At 33.1% G+C, this 7,719-nt stretch overlaps 1 pseudogene; it reads left to right on the forward strand.

The window, feature by feature from the left end:
• The first annotated feature begins 6,383 nt into the window (after positions 1-6,383).
• LOC145823737 (class V chitinase CHIT5b pseudogene) lies at positions 6,384-6,977 on the forward strand (annotated as a pseudogene).
• The last annotated feature ends 742 nt before the right edge of the window (positions 6,978-7,719 follow it).

The raw sequence follows: 7,719 nt of genomic DNA on the forward strand, positions 1-7,719 counted from the left end.
CAAGACTTGCTTTAAAAAAATTCACAATGAGAATAATATTATTTCATGACTGTCCAACTCATTTATTATTTCATTTTTATGTTACGGTTTGAATGTAAGTCTATCTATATGTATTAAACAAAATGAAATTGGATTATATTTATCTTTAAAACAAAAAAAATGGTGAATGGTTTATTTTCGAAATCATAATTACTATATATTTTTTCAAGACAAATATGATAAATATGTATTTTTATAATTATCAGATTTATTATTTTTATTAATTAATTAATTAATTTTTATTTTACAAATAATATATACACATGAATAATGAATCAAATCATCATAACAAAACACATGGTGGCCTTTAGACCAAGGGCATCTCAAAGCCTATTTGAAGTCTGAAGTAAAATTTTTAATTAGAGTTCTTTATAATTTTTTATATTGTAATTTTATTTTTTATACTATAATATTATTAAAATTCATAACAACATTCTAACCTTCACAATTAAAATATTTTTATTAAATTGTCTTAATTAAGAGCATCTCTAACGTTTCATCAAATTCGAGTAAAAGTTTGATCTGATATGATACGTTCCAATCGTTTCATTAAATTTGGCTTGTCATTTAGCCTAGAGTAAATTTTCATGAAATCTTTTCCAATTCAATCATCCACCCGGTTGTTCGGCTGATCGTCCGCCCGATCGTCCACCAATGGTCACTTATGAAATTTGATGAAAGGTTAAATTCTCCCTTAATTTGTTAAAATTTTTTATTTTACCTTAATTTTATATGAGATTGATGACATAGTTGAAACCTAAAAAGTAAGTATTTTTTATCAAATTCAAATTTAATAAAATATCTGAGTGAGGATTAGAGATCATCTATATAATGAAAATCTAATGATGAGATCTTTTTGTATCCCATGAGAGATTGCTCTACTCTGTTTCTTATTTGACTAAAGTCAAAGATACATATTTGATGATGTGAAATTTTTTCGGAAAAACTATATCACAGTGTGTGTTAGAAAAAAAAAAAAAAACATTGCAAAATAATGATAAATATTATAAATATTAATTATTAAAATTATAATATTTTTTTAATGAGTAATTAACTTTTCCTGCCACCATTGTGCACCAATTGTCCCAAATTTTTATTTATTTATTTACCTATAGATTTTTTAATTCTTATATTTATTTACCATTGTGCACCAATTGTCCCGACATTGCAAATTTTTATTTATTTATCCAAATAATAGATTTATTAGAAAATTCTTTTTCAAGTGTTTGTATGTCAATTAGTTCATAAGATATTCTTATATTCCAATAAGTCCTATTATTTGGATATTTGATCTACCAAATCCAAATTCTCATATTTAAGGTATTTTATGGACATTTCTATCCTTACAAATATTTTTTGAACGGTTAGCAATTTGGTGATGTGAACATTCATATTTTGCAATGTGAATATTCACATTGACGTGTGAATGTTCATATTGACAGTGTGAACATTCACATTGATGGCGTAAACATTTACATCGACGATGTGAACATTCACATCACGGAACATTCACACTATAAATGTGAATATTATTAAAGGTATTTTGGTAACAATGTCAGCAATAAGACTACTTGAAACATAAGAAACTAATGTAAATTAAATAAAATATAAGTAGGTAAAAATAAATTTATTAAAAAGTACCCCATTTTTAATACTTCAATTTGGAAAAACTATTTACCTTGAGCTAACTTCACCTTGTCTATGGGGCGTTGTTTTGTCATCCACTACATAGGCATTATTCATATGTCCTCTTTTGATTTTTGGTTGATCGCCGTGTAGTCCCACTAGTGATGGACGGCTTTCTAGAGAAAAAAAATCAAATTGGAGCACTATAAACTAACCTAACCCCATCAAAACTAGTCAAGCCAACATTTTCTTCACACCATAACGTTGTTAAGAGCATCTCCAATGGTAGTAGGCATTTTACCTATCTAAATATTACTATAAAGTATACATTTTATTTTGCCTATCAACGATTTCATGTTTCTGCCCCAACCATGCTCTTTATTTTAGCTATTCATCCAAATACTATTAACTTTATAGAATGCCACGTCAGCAACAAAGATGGAGGGAAATAATCTTAATGATTAAATACATTTTGCCTAGCCTTGAAGACTAGCTACATGTAGCTAGTGAATGTGAGCTGAGCCAAAATGCCTAAGCATATGCCTAGTGCATTGGAGTTGAAAAAAGTGAGTCACATTAGGCATTTTGACTAACAAGCATCATATGCCTAGTGGGTTGGAGATGCTCACTTTCAACTACATCCAAAATTTCTTACGAGACATAGCTAAACACGACACTCCAAAAATCTCTATAAAGCAATGCCCACTTGCCTTATTGCATGAAGGCATCTCTCTCTCTCTCTCTCTCTCTCTCTAGGTATGTACTCAAAAAACCATAGTATTGTGGGTACTACATTGACTATACACCAAAAAAAAAAAAAAAAAACAATGGCAACCCTCAAAGGTTACTACAACCAGTGGTGGAGGCAGACAATTAAATTAGATGGGATACTTATTAATTACAATATTGAAAATTTTTACAAAAATATTTCACGCAAGTTTTTATGATTGATTTGAGAAACATCAGAAAAATAATGTTATTTGTAACTAGTATATCATGGGCAATATAAAAAAAAAAATATGGATATAAGTCTTAAAATAAATTATATAATGATAAAAAAAAATTATACAAAATTTGATTAAAAATTCAATATAATGGTAATACCACATCATCATTGATATATGATATCATCAACTAATAGTACATAAACACATAGAGAGTGAACCTCACATGTCAAATATAACTAACAATCCAATAAATTTAATATCTTTACAGTGAGATTATTTATACTTGCATGTTAATAATAATGACATCACCGTTACATTAAAAAAAATTCATAGATAATATGGTTTATACTAGTCTCTTCATTTTCAATTAAAACAACCATTATTATTGTAACGCCCCAAAATAATCTAACACAGATATAACCCATCAATCAACATCTGCTACATAATCATTGCAAATCCTCAACCTTTACATCATAAATTCCAAGGTTTATACAAAAGTCCCACATGCGATGTATACGTTCAAGGATATAGAAATACATGAATCCATAGCATGTAGAGCATTAAGTCCCAAAATAAATAAAATGCCCTTACGGGCTTACATCTTCTAAGGCTCAAGCCCGGTTACACAAAAATGGCCTCTCAGATCCATACAAAAATAGCTCTTGGCTTTACAAAAAAGTCACAACAAAATAAAGAGTAATCTACTCTTCACAAGAACACAACCACATTCTCAATTTGACGGGGTCACCTCATCTTTACCTGCACCAAATCCCATAGCGGTGAGCATAAAGCCCAGTGGAGAATTTCTTACAAAGGATATACAGTTATGCTAGCTCTCACTGTAAAATGCAAATGCCAATATCATGCAATGCACTTTTAAAGAAAACTTCATCTCATGCTCTTCTTGAAAATCACCATGTTCTCAAAAATGTAATGCAATCTCATTAATTTCCAAACTTCCAATTTTAATCAATAGGGGCAGTAAATACGACACTGGTAATCCCTAGGCTGGTATCTGCAAGTAGACTCTGCGAATACTACCAAACTGTCATTTTTATCGGTATTAACTGGAAGGCTCGACACCTATCCGCGCGGTTTTCTGGTCTGTCACCATGGACACTCAGGCCAACTTATCAAACTCATATACACTCCCTATCCGAACTTATCACTGTATTTACCCTCTAACACATTTTCACAATTCTCATTACAACATAATCTTTTTCAAAAAAACGTTTTCCAATTCATTTCAATATGCATAACAATGATAATAAATCAAATGAGAACATGATGCAATACATAATATCTCATAACATTTCTCCATTTTCAATGTCTCCACAATAATGTCAACATTCACAATTTTCATTTCCCCTCTTCACTGTTCTTTTACAAGATCACCATGAACTATTAATACATAGCTACAATCATTATCCATGATGCACAACAATTATCATTCCACAACTATATATCATAATTTATTCAACAATAGTTTTTAAAACAAAACACCCATTTCAATATGTCAAAAACTTTCCATATTTTGCAAAGCACATTATGAAATCAATGCTCACTCATCTTTTTATCAAAAGAAAAGAAGGTTCCATGAACATTTCCACATTTTTCCAAAAATCCCCAATTTCTAGGGTTTTCATCAAAAACCCCACGTTTCCCATTTCATGGTGAAACCCACCCAAATCATATTCCTTGAGTTAAATAAAGAGGAAACCTTCTAGGGTTAGCAAAAGGGTTGAGATTTAAACCCCTATTTTCAAAACTCTCTTTACACAACAATCTCAAAACACTTTTAAAATCAACATTTAGATAGCAAAACATGTATACATAACTCAAAAAATCCCTACCTCAAGAGAGAAGAGGAGAAAACAACCCAAAAACCACTGGCGACGAAACCGCGAACTACTTGGATCAAGACGAAACTCTTGATGAGATCTACAACCTTTCTCAAAGGAGTTAAGCAAGGAGATGCTTCCAAGTGAGTAGATCTAAAGATCTTTGAGCAAAAAGTGATTTTGGAGAGGGAGAGAGAGAGACCCACGGTTTAGAGGGAGAAAAGAGAGGAAATGAAGAAAAGGCACTACTAAAAAGCAGGGCTTTTGAGTCGGCAGCTTGCCGTCGCAAATAGCGGATTTGCCGACGCAAAAACTTTTTGCGACGGCGTTTCGACGGCAACTCAAGGGACGAAAATGGTGGAGTCGCAAAAAGTTTTTGAGTCGGCAATCTGCCGACGCAAAAAGTTTTAATTTTTTGAGACGGTAGATTGCCGACTCAAAAAGTGATTAAGTGTTTTAAAAAATTTAACTCATAATTTTCTCACTGAGGCTCCCAAGGTTCGAACACACACCCATTTGGACAAGTTGACCCGAGGTCAACGCACTACACCCACTTCACCACCACACCTCTTTCAGATATCAAACGAGATATATATTATTTATAGTATATACACTCAATATTAATATAAAAGTATATGTATAAATAAATATATTTATTAAATATAATCAAGTAAATAAATATATATCTTGGTTATAATTTTTTTTTTTTTGCTACGGCATCAGTTGCCGACACAAAAAGGTCTAATTTTTTGCGTCGGCATAAATTTGCCGACGCAAAAGGTCTATGCCGACTCAAAAGGTCTAATTTTTTGCGTCGGCACAAATTTACCGACGCAAAAGGTCTATGCCGACTCAAAAGGTCTATCTTTTGCGTCGGTAAATTCAACCGACTCAAATAATACTATCAAATATTAATTTTTTGTGTCGGCCAACGGTGTCGACACTAAAGGTTTGGTATTTGAGTCGGTAACTCTGTGCCGTCTCAAAAAGTCTACCTTTTGCGACGGTAAAATTTGCCGACTCAAAAAACCGACTCAAAAGACCCTTTCTTTAGTAGTGAGGGTTAAATGAGAGCCTAGCACTAGGTAAAGTTAGAAATAAGCCCCAAAGTCAACCCAAAATATCTGGTCAAAACCCCCAAAAAGTAGGCCCAAACCGACAAAAAAAAATCTCGAAAAACATCGCAGGTGTCGACCCCCTGCAACACAGGTGTCGACCCTTATGAAGAAAAGCTGGAACACTAAGTTTAACAACACAGCAGGTGTCGACCCTTTCCCAGGCTGGTGTTGACACCAAAAAACAGCAAGCAACTTTTGGACAAGGGTCAACCTTTCCCGGACTGGTGTCGACCCTTGTGGCCAACAACAAAAGGAAAGTGTTGACACCTCCAAGACTGGTGTCGACCCCAAAATGCAGTGAACAATTTCAGAACAAGGGTCGACCCTTCCTAAATTGGTGTCGACCCTTGCGACCAACTAAAAGAGAAGGTGTCGACACCACCAAGACCGGTGTCGACCCCAAAACATGATTTTCAAGTTTCCAAACAACATTTCAATGCGAACAGGCGTGAACGAGCAATCCCAACAAGTTTAAATCAATTTGTACACCTCCAAAATCAAGATACAACAATACCAAAGATTTCCAAAACAAAATAAAAGATTCAAATACACTTTCCAAAAGTTTTAAAAAGGGTACAAGTGCTACAATTATTTTCATAAATTTTAAAATGTCATTGACATTTCACCCTAATAATATTTTTATAGTTTTTTTTATTTAAAATATTTTCTTTATGTTTGCAAAATTTTTATAAAAAAAAATTCCAAAATCCAGGGGGGGCACGTGACCCCCCTGGGCTCCCTCCGCCACTGACTACAACTGCTACTACTGTCTTTGTGTTTTTGTCATCTTGACTACTACATCTTGTTATGCCATGGCCTCAACCTCACCATCTCAGGTAATCAAAGGGGCTTATTGGCCTTCAGGGGCCTCGGATTTGCCTCCGTCATCCATCGATACTACGTTGCTCACTCACATCTACTATGCTTTTCTTTCACCTAACAATGTCACTTTTAAGTTTGATATCTCAAATTCAACAGCCTCGATACTCTTGGATTTTACGTCTACACTCCATGTGAAGAAACTACCAGCGAAAACGCTTTTTTCCATCGGTGGGGCCGGTGAAGACCTAGGTATCTTTTCCAACATGGTATCTAGTGGTCACTCACGGAGGATTTTCATTGAGTCATCCATAGAAGTAGCAAGAAAGTTTGGTTTTGATGGTGTTGATCTTGATTGGGAATCTCCTCAAAACTCAAAAGAAATGGAAAATTTGGGCCTCTTACTCCATGAATGGCAGGCTAATGTCCATAAAGAGTCCAACGCAATGGGCTAGGCCCCTCTCTTGCTCACCGCATCCATGTACTTCTCAGTGGACTTCTTCATCTCTGATGTCCAACGCTCATACCCGGTGGGCAGGCCCGGCCCTGGCCATAGGCCCACAAGACCATGGCTTTCCATTGATTGATCTTGCCTTTATTATATATGTTACACAATTGTGGTTTATAAACTTCTGTCTCCCACCATGAGTGTGTACTTATTGGTTTTCTAAACATTGGCAAGATACTCTACATTCTTCTTCTTCTTCTTCTTCTTCTTTTTTTTTTTTTTTTTTGTCTATTTCCAAGTCATAAATTTCATAGCTTTCCATCTTCTAGTAGCTTTTCTGGTCAATCAACTTTTAACAATAGATAAAGGAGTTATATATATATTTAGGGAGATACACCTTCAAAAAGGTGCACATGGTATACCTTTCATAATTTTTTTACAAAATTTTATAATTTAATTACAAAATATTGTAAATTTTTCAATGCAAAAGTTATAACTTTTTTTTTTTTCAATGAAAAATATCATAAAAAAATCCCAAAATGTCATAATAAAAGTCACAAAGTGTCATAATATTATCAGTCTTAATTTTAAGATGCACATCATAAATTCAATATTCATAACTTTACTACAAAATATCGTAACACACATTATAAACAATCATAACGTTTATCATAAAAAATCATAATTTTTTTACGATATACATCATTTTAAAAGATATGCATTGTAAATTTCTTCATATATTTATGACCCTAAATTCTTCTTTTTAAATATTTTCTTCTCTTCCTATTACGGTCATTAGAAATCCAATGGAAAACAAAGTAGTGGAGCTTGCTCAATAATCTAAATTTAAGAGTAATATTATTTTATGGCTCTAAATAGTG

The sequence above is a fragment of the Camellia sinensis genome, chromosome 4, assembly GCF_055761805.1.
Source record: "Camellia sinensis isolate YWXY chromosome 4, ASM5576180v1, whole genome shotgun sequence".
Classification (NCBI taxonomy): Eukaryota; Viridiplantae; Streptophyta; class Magnoliopsida; order Ericales; family Theaceae; genus Camellia; species Camellia sinensis.